The following is a 17,981-nucleotide window of genomic DNA, read 5'->3' as shown; positions in this document are numbered from 1 at the left end:
CTGACTGAAGCTTGTCTATTGGCAGAAGGCAAGCGAGTGACAATATATACAGATTCTGCATATGCACACAATGTGTGTCATCTATTTGGATCAGTGTGGAAAAATCAAGGATTTAAGCAAAACGATGATTCTCCGATACAGCATCATGCCCAGATAAAGAAATTGTTGCAAGCAATGATGAAAGCAAAGGAAATAGCTGTAGCTAAGTGTGCAGCACACAAAATGGACACGTCAAGGGTTACACAAGGTAACAAGGCGGCTAATGAGGCTGCAAAAGCAGTTACAGAAGCAAACAAAGCAGGCAAGGTTCTTCTGGTCACCCATGAAGTAGACTTGGAAGATAAAATCACGCTCAGAGTTGTGATCGCAATGCAAGCAGCGGAGTCAGCCATAGATAAACAATTATGGTTGGACCGAGGAGCCACACAAGATCCTGCTGGTCTGTGGAGAAATCATGAGGGACTGATGGTAGCACCCCCTGACCTACTAGGTCTGATGATTCAAGAAGCACATGGGTTAGCCCATGTTGCTAGGGGGGAGGTAAGGAGAAAAATCACAAAAGAGTATGGTTTTTGGGCACCGTACTTGCTTGAGCAAATTGATTATGTCATAGGCAGATGTACAATCTGTCTTAAAAACAATGTTAGGAGGCGTGTGATGAGCCCACCCGGTCAAATTCCAACTCCAACACGTCCAATGCGTGAGTTGGTTGTGGATTTTGTTGACATGATAAGACCAATAGGTCGTAAAAGATACATGTTAGTCGTCATGGATAGATTTTTACGATGGCCTGAGGCATGTCCAACCAAGCGTAAAGATGCTCAGTCAGTTGCCAAGTTCTTGTGTCGTGAAGTCATAAGCAGGTGGGGACTTCCAGATCGCATATCCTCAGATAATGGGAAAGAGTTTGTGGATAGAACAGTAAAATTAATTCTGCAGAAATTGGGAATTAAACAACGTTTAGGAGCTGTTTATCATCCGCAAAGCCAAGGTGAATAGTGTGCTAAAAAATCGCATTGTTAAAATCTGTCAGCATACAGGTCTGAATTGAGTAGAGGTGTGTAGTTAGGAGCCATCACTAGTAGAGAAAGATCTATTCTGAATATCTGATTCTGTCATAGACTCAATTCTATTTTTAACTGAGTAAATGCATGGACGAAGGGGAGAAAAGGAAAATTTTAATCATATATTGGAATAATGTTAAAGCGTAATGCAAAAGTAAAATTATTATACTGTATTTGATGTTTGTGCAAGATACTGGATGGTGAATTTTTCTTTCAGGACCAGTCTGAGCTTGGCTGTGTCCGGAGATCCTAACAGCCTTATGGACTTGAACACTCAAACATGGACATTCAAAAATGGAGAATGAAAATGGACGGCAGATCCTGAATGAGGACATCATGATCAGGAGTGTCGAGTGAAATATCATGACGGACAAATTTTTGATTTATTTATGAGGTTCTCAATGTATGCATTTATATGTAACATCCTATACAGTTTTCTGAACCCTTCGTCTTTTTCTGTTAATTGATTTGGACTACCTTAGGTGGTTGCCTGGGGCAGAGGGACTGTGAGAGAATTTTCCTGTCTTGATTGTTTGCTAGATGTTCTAAGAAAGGAAGCTGCCAGATGGGTTTTTCACTCTCACACTCCACAAATTTACTGAATTGCTACGACTAAGCGTGGTCAGAATGGTATATTATAACCAATTATGTTTGTTATTAAGTGATTTCTATTAAGCCAATTAACATTGTTTGTTCATTTACTCTTCTCGAGACGTTGTATAGTCTCAAAGGGGGGCATATGAGGTGTCTGGAAGGTTTGAGGTGAATAGGTCACTGAGCTCCCATAGCTGAGATATAGTGGGGTAATTATATTAACGTATGATACTGTAGATTTATTGCTTCCATGTCATACGGAGAACAAAAATAACAACGGGTCAATTCAGAGGCCCTATGGGAGAGGAATTGTGTTGATTCGTCCATCTTGGCAAGAGGAGGAAATGTTTAGATTTATGGCAAGACAGAGGCTGAGCGGGCACCTATGGGTTGGAACCAGATGTGGTATGTTATCTCTGTACAGCTTTAAAAGCGAGTGCCGAGTGTCGCTTGGCAGAGAATATATCCGGCTCCTGTTCTCTCCCAGGCCGTCCATTGGAAGTCTGGTTTGATGCTGATTTGTGGAATAAAACAATTTTTTATAATCAAGTCAGCGTCAGCTGTCACTCCTTCATTCATCAACACATAAAATTCATCAAGAAACTACAAGAGTCAAAAGGATCTCCCTCCCAGGGTCTGATTGAAAACTTGACCCGTAACTTAGGGACGCTAATCAAAGGACTGTGACTGGATTAAGATGAGATGGTGCACACAGTTCAAATTTCTGTTTCCGGTGAGGGCTACCACTTCCGGTTCCGGTGACATCTTTGCTGAGCTTTACTTCGTTGAGATGAGATGGGACACACTGTTGACTCAATACAGATGAGGAGATTTCTGGTTCCTGTGAGAGCTACCATTTCCGGTCCCGGTGAAGTCTTCACTTGTGTGCTGTTGCTGTTGCTGTTTTTGTTGCTGCTGTTGTCTGCTGCTGGTATTGTCACTGCTGGTGTTGTCGTTGCTGCTGCTGCTGGTGCTGTTTTTGGTGCCGCTAACCTTATACCTTAACTGGTGTTGTCGTTGCTGCTGCTAACCTTATACCTAAACTTAACTCTCGCTTACCTTATACCTGAACTTAATGTAACCTTATACCTAGACTTAACCATCTCTAACGTGAGTGACCTGTCCGGTTCTGGTGAGAGCTACCACTTCCGGTTCCGGTGACGTCTTTGTGTGTACGTTGCTGCTGTTGTTGTTGCTGCTGGTGTTGATGTTGCTGCTGCTGTTGTTGTTGTTTATGTGGCTGTTGTTGCTGCTGTTGTTGTTTTCTGTTGCTGTTGCTGCCACTGTGGTTGGAGTCGCTTTTATTGTTGTTTTTGTTATCTTTGTTGTTGCTTCTGTTGTTGCTGTTGTTTCAGGGGCATTCTTTTGTAACGACTGGCTGACAACTACGTTCTCTCTATCTATTTTGTATTTTTTTGTAAAGTGCATTGTGTTGCCCTGGTATGAAATGCGCTCTATAAATAAAGTTGGACTTGACTTGACACTGGTCTGTGTCTCCGCACACCCTTTAGGACGCGTTTCAATAAAGGGTGACTAAACAACGTTCTGTCACCAGAATGTGTGAAAGGATGAAATAGCAGCCCCTTAAGTCTTAACAGTGCTGGCAGAATATGACGCTCTGGTGGAAGCGGCTCTCACACCCTGGATATGAGCACAACATTTTGAGAGAGACCCAGCCTCCCTAGGCGTTCCAATTCAGGGACCAAGCCCACAGGTCCTGGCCCATCTCCAGGTAATTCCTGATCGCTCCTTCCGCTTGGGAGAGAGCGTCTCCACGGGAGTTCCCACGGCAAGCCTGCTAACAGCCGCTGCAGGTGTGGGAACCATGCAAGGCAGTGCGCTCCGGGGCTATCAGAATAGCCTCCAGCTGCTCGTCTTGCACTCGGTCCAGGAACCGTGGAATTAACGGGACCGGTGGGTAAGCTTAAAGGAGCATCCTGGACCACAGCCACGGATAGTCTCAAGATTCAAGATGTTTATTTAGCACATACTTATATATATACGGGCATACGTATATGTAGTGAAATGTAATGGCAATGCACCCGAAGATTAGGCACAATAAGTACAAAGACACAATATCTAATGAAGTTATTAACTAACTAACTAAACTAAATGAACTAATAAGTACAAGGACACATAGCTAAGTAAATTAAGTAATTAACTAACTAACTAACTAAACTAACTGATTCCTAAAACATAATTCAGCTAATAAATAGAATAAAATAGCACAAAAAGGAAATACAGTGGACTTTGACTTACGACTGCATCTACTTACAACTAATCCAAGATACGAGTAGCGATAGTCACGAAAATTTGTATCGACTTGCGAACGACTGCCCCAAGATACGACCGTGGAAATTTGCAGTTGGCGCGGCGGCAGCCAGTCAGCAATCAGTCAGCGGGCGACCTACTTCATGTGTGCACGTAGTTCGTGGCTTATCCATATTTTTTTTCATATTTACTGTGTTTGTGCTGTGTACAACAACAGGCAGGAAAAACTGCAGTCTTTACAATATGCTTTTTCCCTTTATAGTGTTTTTTCGAGCCGCACTATCATCATCTGCGAGCAGCCCAAGTCCAGCAAAGGCTGATGTCCCACTTGTAACCTCACCGGCACACCGTAGGCCACTTCTCGACCGGGGGAGGGATCCGGCGGACCGGCGACCCGAACGACCAGGCCGACCTCCATGATTGGACAGTCCTGCAGGTTGTGATCAGGTCTCCCACATTGCCAGAAAACCTGCCCAGGCGTCTGCCAAGCTTGTGCTGGTCCCGAGGCCGCACCGCACAAGAAGGATCGGGGGGGTGGAGCGGGGTAGGAGGTGGTCTCCCTCTGGTGGTCGTCTCTCCTCTGGCGGGTGAAGGGACGGGAGGTGGGCCCCTCCTGGGGCCCCGGAAGAGAGGCTGGTGATGGCTGCCCGGAAGAGAGCCTGTGATGGCTGCCAGGTCCGTGGTGCTGGTACCGGCCGGTCCCTTGATGACTCCTGCCCAGGGTCCAGCCGCGGGCCCCTCGTGGGCCCGTCTCTGGTCTCGGTTATCTCCCAATTAGGAGCCTTTCTGTGTGGAGTTTGCATGTTCTCCTGTGCTCACTTGGGGTTTCCTCCATCTAACATCAGTAAGGACCCCCACCAAAAACATGCACACATCATCATCTGACCAGCGATGAACATTTGGAACCAGATCCCCGGGCGCGTTGTCACTGCTCCTGGCTGCCCCCCCGGAGGAAGGACAAGCCAGGATGGGTGAAATGCAGAGGCCACATTTCACTGGCCACCATCCAAAGCCTGTGTTGTAGTGTGGTGTGACAATTAAAGATTCTTCTTCTTCATCTGTTCCAGGGGGGAGGGTGTCCGGGATTCAGCCTCGTACTGCTCCATGGATTCCGCCTCGCACTGCGCCTCCGGCGGCGGCTTGGCCACGTCCCCTTGGCCCACCACAAATAGATTTCCCTGTATCCGTTCTTGTACTGTGTGTAGCTATGGTCGAGAGTTATTTCTCCACCAACATGTGATGTGTTGGTGGAAAATAAGTAGAACCCTTTTAAGGTTCGCCTGAGTCCCCAGCCACCACCACAGCTACGTTGGGGTGTTTGAACTGAAGTCCACACAGCACATCATACAGGTCTGATAGTGCTGTCGGTGTCCGCCTGCGGTGAAATATTAACGGCTATGATGATGACCATGCTGAATTCCCGGGGGAGGTAGAATGGATGGCATGAGATGGTCAGCTGTTCCAGGTTTGGCAAGCAGGAGCGGGAGAAAGTCTTGATGTTGTTGGTGTTACACCAATTATTATGCAAATTATATATTCCTCTGATTTTCCTAAATAGTCGATGCAAATGACAGTCAGTATAATTTTCAAGTCATCAACGGTTAGGGTATAATTCAAATTGTATTGAACAAACATCCCAATGATCAAAAATAAAAAACTCAAAATGCACTGTTCCAAATTATTATGCACAACAGAGTTTCAAAACATTTTATAGGTTGTAAAGAACTGAAAATGGTCATTTGTTGAATTTGTAGAATTAGGAGATCATATTTACTGAAATCAAAAGCAATTTCAATCAAAAAACATCTTAACAGGCCAAGTTACATGTTAACATGGGACCCCTTCTTTGATATCACTTTCACAATTATTGCATTCATTGAACTTGTGAGTTTTTGGAGAGTTTCTGCTTGAATTTCTTTGCAGCACATCAGAATAGCTTCCAAGAGCTGCTGTTTTGATGCAAACCTCCTCCCACCCTCATTGATCTTTTGCTTGAAGATGCTCCAAAGATTCTCAATAAGGGTTGAGGTCAGGGGAGGCCACACCATGAGTTTCTCTCTTTTTATGCCCATAGCAGCCAATGACACAGAGGAATTCTTTGCAGCATGAGATGGTGCATTGTCATGCATGAAGATGATTTTGCTACGGAAGGCACGGTTCTTCTTTTTGTACCATGGAAGAAAGTGGTCAGTCAGAAACTCTATATACTTTGCCGAGGTCATTTTTACAACTTACACCAGCTCTCTCCACATGATTCCGGCCCAAATCATGACTCCGCCACTTTTTTGCTGACGTCGCAGTCTTGTTGGGACATGGTGGCCATCCACCAACCATCCACTACCCCATCCATTTTGACCATCCAGGGTTGCACGGCACTCATCAGTAAACAAGACTGTTTGAGAATTAGTCTTCATGTATTTCTGGGCCCACTGCAACCGTTTCTGCTTGTGAGCATTGGTTAGCGGTAGCCGAATAGTAGGTTTATGCACAACTACAAGCCTCTGGAGGATCCTACACCTTGAGGTTCGCGGGACTCCAGAGGCACCAGCTGCGCTTCAAATTCCTGTTTATTCCGATGAATTTGTCTGGCAGAAACCTTCCTCATTATGCCTTTATCTGCACGAACCCGTCTGTGCTCTGAATCAGCCACACATCTCTTCACATTACGATGATCACGCTAAAGTTTTCGTGAAATATCTAATGATTTCATACCCTGTCCAGGCATTGCACTATTTGACGCTTTTCGGCAGCAGAGAGATCCTTTTTCTTGCCCATATTGCTTGAAACCTGTGGCCTGCTTAATAATGTGGAACGTCCTTCTTAAGTAGTTTTCCTTTAATTGGGCTCACCTGGCAAAGTAATTATCAGGTGTCTGAGATTGATTTCAGTGGTCCAAAGAGCCCTGAGACTCAATACCATGCATGAGTTAAATTGAAAAACAAAAAATGTAATGTTTAGGTCACAATTTGCATAATAATTTGGAACGGGGTGTACACATGCTGTTGTTTATCATGAGGCAGATGCCTACAACCTTGGATTTCCCAGAGTCTTCTGACCTGTCGATGTGGAACACAGAGAATGCCTCGGCTGGACGTATGGCGTGGTCAGGCGCCAGCGGGTTCAACCATGTCTCCATCAGGCAGAGGACACAACAGTTTCTCGTATCCTGTTGGAATGTAATCCTCGCTTGAAGGTCATCCATCTTGTTCTCCAGGGACTGGACATGGGCAAGGAGGATGCTGGGCAGAGGTGGATGGTAAAGTTACGTCCTCATTTGGATCCAAATGCCATGTCGTTTACCACGGTGCTTCCTCCATCAGCGCACCCGTGGAACAGGGACTGCATTGAAGTTATTGCCCTTGTTGATCTGTTGGCATGTAGAATCTCCGACGGCCACTCTGGATCCACGGATAAAATGTCCCAAAGTTGTTCTTCCAGGGATTTTTTCTATCCACGAGTACATCGCGGTTGTAGGAGATCACTGCCAATGAGTTTTTGATGGCCATAGCGAAAAACAAAATAAACTAAATAAATGCTAAAATGTGCGTGATCACACAGAGCATTCGCACAGGTGACTACAATGGGCGGCGCCAAGCAGCATTTCACTAGCGATAGCCTTAAAGGGTGGAGCTTATACGAAATAGAACTAGATGGTTTCCTTTTTTTGTTTCAAACAAGTAGGAAACTAATGGAAATAAATCTAACGCTCTGTCTTGTCTCTCCTACGTGACATCATGTTCGAGTTTACGGGCAATTTATGATTTTTAGGTAGGTGTGACTAATTGCATTACAAAAATTAGTCCAGCTGTATTTTTAAGTTATAAAATACTAATAATAATAATAATCTTTTTAAAATCAAATTGCTACATGATTTTGCCACACATCCATTCGCTGGGTATGCCAACCTAAAAGTTGCCTTTTAAGAAAAGAGACAAAGGTGCAAAAATGCCAAAGGGGCTGTATTCCACCTCATAATCCCCGAAGCCATCCTCCTAACAGTGCCTTTGTCACATAAATGTGACAAAAAGAAATGGGCAGGAAGGGCGAGAATGAAGGGAGGAAGGGAACCTGCAGGCATGGCGACTGTTTGACTGTGGTAAGAGTCCAGATGGGAGAACGATGGGGCAGCAGCTGTATGAAGAATCACTAAGAACGGTGAGGTGTCTTGGAATGTGTGGCGTCCCAAGACAGCCCCATCGTATAAGATAATTACTAAGAGATGATGCCAGGGGTCCCGAGAGAGAGAGCACATCACCAGGGGTCCCAGTGATAAGGGAGGTGAAATGTGACTTGTGACCTATGTAGGGGAACTAAATGGTCAACGTTGTCTTTGGGCAAGCATAAAAGACTCGCCCGAGTTTCATTCGACAGAGAATCCATCTGGCTCGGTTCTCTCCTGGACGTCCTAGGCAAGTCTGGTCTGATCCTGTTCTTTTGGAATAAACCTATTATTTTATGTAAGTCAGCGTCAGCGGTCACTCCTTCTTAATCAACACATCAAATTCATCAAGAAACTACAGCTATACATACATACTCAAATCCAATAATGCTTCAATAAAAGTCCAATAAAACATAGTGGCGTCATGAACTAGGATCTGTTGGGCCTCACCTGCCGATGCTGCCTGCTCCAGCGAATTACCACTCTCAGGGTGAGTGCCCTCTCACAAACTAAGCTGTGTGTGGTTCTTGAAGCTGTAGTGTTTTGTGCAGATAGGCTGCACTGACAGGAGCAGATTGTGCGGAGATGGAGATGATGTTTTGTGTGAAGTGAGTTTCCGTCTAAATTGGGGTTTATTAAGCTGTAAAAGATGTAAATAAAGGGAATAACAGAATAAAGAACGAAGAAAAAGAGAATTAAATTGAAATAGAGAATAGAGATGAGAGAAATAAAAGATGAAGTTAAAAGAAAAAGTTAAAGGCTTAAAAGATGTGGAGAAAGTTGAAGTAAAAAGTTAAATTGTAGAATGGCAGAACTAGTAGCCAAAAGTTATTTAAATAACCATGAAAGATTAATGACGAAAGGGAACGTATCTCCTTAAACAGTGAGACGTGTACATTAAATGCTGTGTAAAAGTTGAAAATATATGAAAATATAATATAGTCAAATCTAGGTAGGAAAAACAAAGAGGAAATAACCCTGGCCAGGGGAATTGGCTAAATATAAAATGATGTGAATGAAGATGAAAAAGAAGAAAAGTGAAAACAGATAAAAGTTAAAAGCCTAAAATACGATGAAAAAGATGAAAAGTGAAGTAAAAACAGTTACTAGTTAAAGGCTTAAAAGATGAAAAATAAAGTTTGAGGAAAAATTGGGGAAAAGCAGGGCTGAACCAGCCTAAGAGAATGAGTGCACATTGAACATGCATGCTGAAAAAATCTGATTAAAAAGATTTGTTAAAAGTTTGGCCAAAGTGAAAATTTAAAAGTCTGGCCAAAGTGGAAATCTTGATGAAACTAGAAAAATATACATGAGTCGACGTTAAAGTATAAAGTTAACCGCTGTTGAAGTTTTTGGAGAATCTAATGTGGTGCAGGCCAGACATGTCTTTTTCCTTTTGGGGTGTGAGTGTGCCTGTGTGTGTGTGTGAGTGTGCCGCGGCTAAAGAGGTGTGAAAAGATTTGAGTATTGTTTGTGTATATGTATATATTATATATAGAATAAATGGGTTATTAAATAGGTATACATATGTGGTGAGCAGTTGAATAATACATAAAAGAAACATTTCTTGCCCCTTTAGTGGTAAATATATATTAGCCTGTTTACGGACTTTGTAAAGCTGAGAATAAAGATTATGAGCCCTTCTTTAAGGACGTTTGATAAATATATATGAGCCTCTTTCTTTAAGGACGTTTGATAAATATATACGAGCGTTTTTCTTTCAAGGACGTTTTGTACATTTGATAAAGGATATGAACCTTCATAGGACTTTATATATTTGATAACAAAATGAGCCTTCTTGAGAGAAGGACTAGAATCACCAGAAACAGTCTACCTACGCATGCATGTACACATTCAGAAAAGAAAAGAAAATCTCCTGCTCTGAATTATGAGTAGGATTTGTGGATTGTTTGGTTGCTGTGTGAGTTTTTTCTTTTTGTGCTTCGAGTGTGTGTGAGAGTGCTTGCTGTGAGTCCTGTTGGTTAAAGGAGCAGATAGTCTTGGTGAAATAGAAGGAAAAGCTGGGTTTTTGATGCAAGAAAAGAGGTTTTGTGTTTCGGCTGCTGAGTGAAAGGAACCAGCTTTGATTTATGACCCTGTGCATGGTTGCATTCAGCTGGGCTGTTCCGACGGGGAGCTAAAACAGGATGTTCGCTCGCTGAAAACCAGTGCAAACTGGAAGTTGTGCCTAAATTAAAGAGGAGTAGCAAGTGGTGGTGCTTCATACAGGGTGGAATATAGTTGACTCCCCCTGACAAGGGGGGCGGAGAAGAAGCCCCCTCCTCTCTCTCTCCTTTCTTAGTATGATATAAATAAATAAATTAATTAATAAATGAATATTAAAATAAAATAAATAGAAAAATAGAAATCTGAATAAATAGAAATAGAATAGAAAATAAATAGAAAATGGAATCAAAATAATTAATTAGAGGTGAGATTAGATTGACTAATGTACTCTTTAGATTTAAATGCGTCGTATGAATAAAAGTAAACATCGCTTTATTTCAAATGCACAAGAAATAAAAAAGCTGATAATGTATGTCTCATTTAATTGTATTATAGTATGTATAAGACTTTAGAGTGGTCTTAAGACACTGAACTCTGGTGTTGTTCTTTTTGTTTTTTTCTTTCTTCCTCTCTTTTACTTTGCTGAGTGAAAGCTGCGGGAAAGACAGAGAAGATGGAATGTGTCTGAATTGGATCATCCAAGGGGCGGATGACAAGACATCTGGCAGTTCTTCACAGACACCGGGAGCTTGCGGATGACAATGCACAGAAATTCTGAATCCTGTGAATCAGGCCAGTGCGGTTTATCCACAAACACTTTTCAATAGACACCTGCATTTACCTATATGTGTGTACATCTAGTTATAACCTACATGATTGCTTGTTCTAACATATAGGATTACAGTAGTTCTTTTTCTTATATTGTGTTTGCAATTAGTTAGTAAGAGACTTGGCAACGCACTGACTAATCAAGGCATTTACCTAATAATGGAGTATTATTGATTTGATTGATCACATGCGGAAAAACTGATTTGATTTAAATACGGTTGAGTGCTGTGAATATTGGTTTCATTATCTGAGTATGGTTTACCTTGATTGAGGCTGTTTTGAGGGTGAACATTGATGGACATTCTGATAATTTAAGATAAATGAGTATGATCAGATCTATCAGATCATGAACAAGTGAAGTTGCTTTCATAAGTGGGAAGCTATTGGTCTCCTTTGGGGTTGGTAAATTCAGTTGTTTTTGGTTGAGTGTGATTACACGGTGCTTTATAAATATTTTTTAAATAAATCAATTTGATTTACAATAAAATAAATGGATACAAACAAAAGTAATCACTCCTATTGATGTAGTGCGAAAAAATAATTCCCTTATTAAAAATATTGCAAAAATATCAGGAAAATGGAGCAAGCTGTGGCCTGACATTGAACAACCGTGGCCAGCTGAAGGAACTCATAACCTGGATGTGATTAAAACAATGCAGGTGCTTGTGTTCACATATAAAGTAAATCAAAAGAAAGGAAAAAGAGGAAAGAGCCGCATGGAGAAAAAACAAACGGAATTTGGCATTTTACAGCTGTTTGTAAAGGAGGGACAGACATGGTTTGAAGCTGCAAAAGAAAAAAGAGAACAAAGTAGACAAGAAATAAAGAAAAATGTAAAGGAAGCAGAAAAATTGTTGGAGAAGATTACCGCTCACATACAGCATCAACTCAAGGTAACAAAGCAGTGGATGAGGCTGCAAAAGCAGTTACAGGAGCCAACAAAGCAGGCAAGGTTCTTCTGGTCACCCATGAAGTGGACTTGGAAGATAAAATCAGGCTCAGAGATGTGATCTCGATGCAAGAAGCTGCGTCAGCCATAGATAAACAATTATGGTTGGACCGAGGGGCCACACAATATTCTGCTGGTATGTGGAGAATTCATGAAGAACTAATGGTAGCAACCCCTGACCTACTAGGTCTGATGATTCAGGAAGCACATGGGTTAGCCCATGTTGCAAGGGGGGAAAGAAAAATCACGAAAGAGTAGGGTTTTTGGGCACCTTACTTGCTTGAGCAAATTGATTATGTCATATGCAGATGCACAGTCAGTCTTAAAAACAATGTTAGGAGGGGTGTGAAGAGTTCACCCGGTCACATTCCAACTCCGAAAGGTCCCATGTGTGAGTTGGTTGTGGATTTTGTTGACATGATAAGACCAGTAGGAGGTAAAATATACACGTTAGTCATCGTGGATAGATTTTCACTGTGGACTGAGGCATTTCCAACTAAGCGTAAAGATGCTCAGTCAGTTGCCAAGCCAAGTTCTTGGGTCGTGAGGTCATAAGCAGGTGGGGACTTCCAGATCGCATATCTTCAGATAATGGGAAAGAGTTTGTGGATAAAACAGTAAAATTAATTCTGAAAAAATTGGGAATTAAACAATGTCTAGGAGCTGTTTATCATCTGCAAAGCCAAGGTGTTTGTGAAAAAATGGTGTGCTGAAAAATCGCATTGTTAAAATCTGTCAGAACACAGGACTGAATTGGGTAGAGGCGCTTCCGTTGGCATTAATGGTGTGTAGTTAGGAGCTAACACTAGTAGAGAAATATCCATTCTGAATATCTGATTCCGTCATAGACTCAAAACTATTTTTAACTGGAAAAATGCATGGACAAAGGGGGGAAAAGGAAAATGTTAATCATATATTGGAATAATGTTAAAGTATAATGCAAAAGTGAAATTATTATACTGTATTTGATGTGTGTGCAAGATACTGGCTGGTGAATTTTTCTTTCAGGACCAGTCAGAGGGTGGCTGTGTCCACAGATCCTAACAGCTTAATGGACTTGAACACTCAAACATGGACATTCCAGAATGGAGGATGAAAATGGACGGCGGACCCTGAATGAGGACCTTATGATCAGGAGTGTCGAGTGAAATAGCATTGAAGATTGAGGGTGTTAAAAAGCAACAGTTCAATACATACATATGTGTTATGCATGTTTTTATAATGTTGGAGTTTGTTTATTACAATGTAACCTGTATTATTGATGAAAAGTCTGTACTCTACAGTAGATATTTTTGGCTAGACATATTACTTTGATTTAGTATTGTTTTCTTTGAAGTTTTCTGTAATAGGGTGAAATGAATATATTGGGACCTCAGGTGTTTTCTTTTTTTGCGGGGTTTTGAGGGACATTTATGATAGGCAGGGAAAGGTTCACTGGAAGGTCTGATGGGTCGACCAGCCTGACTTTGGACAAAATTTTTGATTTATTTCTGAGGTTCTGAATGTATGCATTTATATGTAACATCCCTTACAGTTTTCTAAACCCTTCTTCTTTGCGGTGAATTGATTTTGAGTGCAATAGGTGGTTGCCTGGGGCAGAGGGACCGTGACAGAATTTTCCTGTCTTGATTGTTTGTTGAAAGAACTAAGAAAGGAAGCTGCCAGATGGGTTTTTCGCGCTCACACTCCACAATTTTATTGTATTGCTACAACTAAGCATGTTCAGAAGCGTATATTATCATTTTGTTTGTTAGTATGTGATTTCTATTCAGCCAATTAACGTCATAAGTTCAATGACTCTTATCTCTGTCGAGACTTTCTCTATTCTTGAAGGGGGGAAATATAAGGTGTCTTGGAATGTGTGGCGTCCCAGGACAGCCCCATCATATAAGATAATTACTAAGAGACGGTGCCAGGGATCCTGAGAGAGCGACCACAAGATAAGGGAGGTGAAATGTGACCTGTGACCAATGTAGGGGAACCAAATGGTCAACATTGGCTTTGGGCAAGCATAAAAGATTCACCCGAGTTTCATTCGACAGAGAATCCATCCGGCTCGGTTCTCTCATGGACGTCCTAGGTTAGGCTGGTCTGATGTTGTTCTTTTGTAATAAACCTATTATTGTACTTAAGTCAGCGTCAGCGGTCACTCCTTCTTCATCAACACATCAAATTCATCAAGAAACTACAAAGGCAAGGCTGAAAATTGTTTCAATATAGCACAGAGTTAATAAAGTCAATTCCACCCTAAACCATTTTCTTTCTTCCAGAGACGTGTATATAATTTGTAACTACTTCCCCTTGAGTTTTGACAATCCATAATGAGAGAACAAGAGAGATTTATTTTGTAAAGGATTTGGAGTGATAAGCGTTTGGCAAGATGGACTTCCATGTAGATGTTCTCTGGGTTTTATCCCATATTCACCGCATTCAAAGTATCGGGGCAAAATATGCATGCAGACTTGAGATGCGGAAGGCTGGCGCTTGAAATTAATGCTTAAAGTTTAAAAGTCACACCAGATTTCCTTCAGAAAATTTCATGGACCATTGGCTGACGAGCAGAAGGCGCAGTTGTTTCGACCAGAATCTTCCTCACAATCAGGTTCCTAAATCCACCAGGACCGTACTCACCTTGACTCATATTGGCCCTGCTTCTCCTCGGGCCGGATCCTCTTCTTAGTGATTGGGAGTTTTGAGGTGTCAATCAACTTGGTCTCGCCGCTGCCGTACGTGAACTCCAGGGTCCCGTTCCATTCGCCCTGGGCCTTGCACGCCACTGCCCCCGTGTGGTTGTTCTTCACCTCTGCCGTCACTCTATTAAAGGAGTTTAATTTACTTTACTTACTCTCTCTCTCTCTCTCTCTCTCTCCCTCTCTCTCTCTCTCTCTCTGTGTCTCTCTCTCTTTCTCTATGCAATAAAGTATTACAATATTTTCATCCAATTCCTGATTCAATCCATCCGATTCCACTCTTATGTTCCTGGAGTCTTTCCTGAATCCTGTTTATTAATCCCCCCCGGATTTATAAACTACATTAAATTGTGTTCAATTGGGAGGGTAAGCTTAGAGGAATAGCAAAAGCAGAATCATTGAGGGCCCACCATATCTCGAGGGTATCATCATCATTCATCCATGAAATCATTGCGTTATGGATTCATTTAGACATACACACGTACACACACGTACACACACGTTCACACACACACACACACACACACACACACACACACACACACACACACACACACACACACACGCACATTCTTTCAGCATTGCTTTTTTATCCACCTGTGCACTTTGCCCCCATAGAAGGGCTTGGTGTGGAAAGTGATCATGGCAGAGTAGCCGCTCTTGGGGCAGCTGATGGTGACCTTTCCCCCCAGCTCCACCCAGGGGACTGTGAGAATGGAGCGGGCGTAGGCGCACGGTAACGTGAAGACGTACTCCTCGTCATGCTCCAGCAGGTAAAGGACACCTGCACACAGATATGTTATAAACAGGTTGCGTTTCCAATTCAACATTGAAGATTAAAGATTTGGCACGTTGTTTTTAAGGCTTAAACTTTTGCCCCATTGGATTGCCAGGAAATGGTTGGCTCAAACTACCCAATAAAAACAGGTACAAGAAGATGGTAAAATGCTAAATCTGACGGTTCTCTCTGCTACCCGAGTAACATCAGGTAAAGTTTAAAGTCTTCATCATGACTAGCACAGCCACAAATGGCTTTTACGTTGCAGCCTTACGGAAGGCTTTATGGACGCACTGGGGAAAAACGTATTATTAAAGGTTCTAAAGGTTATGCCTTTAGATGGGTGAGGGAGACAAGACAGTAGATGGAGAAAATGGAGGTGGACAGCTGGTGGTCAATGAGTACGTGGGCTGTAACCGCTGAGCCAGCAGCCATCTCCAACTTAATTTACCCTTATGTGCTCTTTTTATTGCAGCAGTCATATTACCTGTTGCTTGTTAACTCTGTTGATCTAAAACAATTAATCAACAACCTTTTGACAGAGAGGACATGAAAAAAAACATTGGAAAAGTGAAAAGTGCCAATATGTGACAGGGAAGCAAATCTGTTGCTTTCATCTGGTTTCACCGAGCAACAGTCAGCGTTTCACGTCTATAGATTAGACAGGTTGTTGTGATTATTATAATACAACTATATAATAACTATGGAAGATCCGGGTAGCTTTAACAGAGGATTTAACGTTGGATTTAATGTTGAGCTTCACATATATATATATATATATATATATATATATATATATATATATATATTCTCTTGACGATTACATAATTGGACAGCTGTCCCATGTCCAATCTTGCGCCGAGGACCCAAGTCCAACACATTCACATCTGCCTTCCTACAGGGGAGAAGGTCGTGCCCCCCCGTCATTCAGGCCTTACAGCCTATCAGAAGTCAAATTCAATAAAATTAATGAATGAGACTGAATGAGACTATTGCGGCAGGGCGGCACAAATGCCCAAAGTTGCCTTTAATAGAGATGTATGGGCATCAACCGCTGTGCACACAAGGGTGTCGCGAGAGCTCACCATGTGTGCCAGAAACATATTTTTCAAATTAATGAGTTGTTGTGCACCAAGATGAAAATTACAGGTTGCACTAATCCATCTAATTAATCAGTTCCAGAAGGAATATTAGCACCAGCAGAACAAGTTTGACTCTGAAAATTAGGATTATTTGTGAATCTCATTTTTGAGATTCGGTTGTTGACGTCACTTAGTAAAAAATTGTTGTTCAATTTAAGACTATTTTTGATCATATCAATTCAGTTTGTAAAAACCCTGAGCAGTTGATCTATGTACTCCTGTGTCTCAAAGAGGAGAGTTGCTTACCTTCCCCAACCATGGAGACCCCGACAGACATGCCCAGGAACTTGCTCCTGGTCCACACGTGGGCGTTGATGCACATCCTCCTCTCCTTACACTCGCAGTAGAATCCCGACACGGGGGGGTGGTGGGACACCTGCTCCGCCACGAAGCAGACGCAGTAGCAGTCAGTGTTTGCCCCCCTTTCTCCTCCTCCACCTCTACCCATGCAACCACTGCCACTGCTTTTTGTGCTACTGTTGCTAGGCCCGGCCACCCTGAGAGGCCGCACGCGCTCACGCGGCACATGCCATGAGCAGCGGAAGTGCTCCCCCAGGATGGGGTTGTAGGGTTTCCGGGCCACGATGCCCCGGTGACCCTCATGAAAGGCAGTCAAGTAGTACTCCACAAAGGGCAAGATGCGCTCCTCGGGCGTGGCCCCCGAGTTGACGGAGAGGAACATGTCTGGGTGGGCCATGAAGTTAGCATACACCTCCAGCAGGGAGCGCTTCTCCAGGATGAAAGTAGGGAGCACCACCTGGTGGGAGGCAGGGAAAACAAGATTAGTGGCGTTGATATTTGGTGCCTGTTTGCAGAGTCAAAGTGAATGCTATCAAAAGACGCTGGAAACAAGGGAAATTAATTCAAACCCTCTGATGGATCCAGCCTAAACAACGAGCCTGATGGTCTGAATATGAATGCCTCTTTCTTATTTTCTTAATCACTACGGACATAACAGGAAATTGGGGGGTGTGAGCAGAGCTGTACATTTGTGGGATTCAGTGAGATACCACTGTATATCAGCCATATAGGGAGGATGACAGAGGATGACAAATGTCTTAATATATTTTCTGTGAGCCTATGAGCTACTAGCGTTAAGGCCTCAGCTCCCGACAAATTGTTGATCGATCAATAACGTCCCATTGTGTTTACTCAGACAGAAGGTTGTGTGAGAACTGTTCTGAGTGTATGTTTATGCACAGTATGAGAGAAAGTGTCAGTAAGAGCAAGAAAGAGAAAGACGGACAGAGGTGCTGAGTCATCGACAGGCATATCAATATTGCAATCGACAGCTCTTTCTTTTTCTCATCGGTCTGACAAACATCATTATCTTTATGCATCTGTCAGTTTGGGTCCATTCATCCATGCATTCATCTATTAATCCCTCTGTCCATCCATTCGCTCATTTCACTTCCTGGCTCAAAAAAGAATAGGGCTATATATTTATAAAGGAACTCAAAATATGAAATTATGAGCAGAAGTTATGAGTTATGGTTATG

General features: G+C 42.5%; 1 pseudogene across 1 annotated transcript in view; it reads right to left on the bottom strand.

The window, feature by feature from the left end:
* Positions 1 to 17,981, bottom strand: part of LOC307233564 (oxysterol-binding protein-related protein 10-like) — a 49,839-nt pseudogene that overhangs the window by 12,252 nt on the left and 19,606 nt on the right. The window contains exons 6-8 of the transcript in view: positions 16,729 to 17,239; positions 15,160 to 15,346; positions 14,504 to 14,686 (exon numbers count right to left, since the gene is read on the bottom strand). The product of the transcript in view is annotated as an oxysterol-binding protein-related protein 10-like (transcript). The remainder of the gene's footprint in view (positions 1 to 14,503; positions 14,687 to 15,159; positions 15,347 to 16,728; positions 17,240 to 17,981) is intronic.

Source organism: Zeus faber (assembly GCF_960531495.2).
Source record: "Zeus faber genome assembly, chromosome: 8".
In the NCBI taxonomy this organism is placed as follows: Eukaryota; Metazoa; Chordata; class Actinopteri; order Zeiformes; family Zeidae; genus Zeus; species Zeus faber.
The sequence above is the reverse complement of the archived record's forward strand: the minus strand, read 5'-3'. Positions and strand labels throughout refer to the sequence as shown.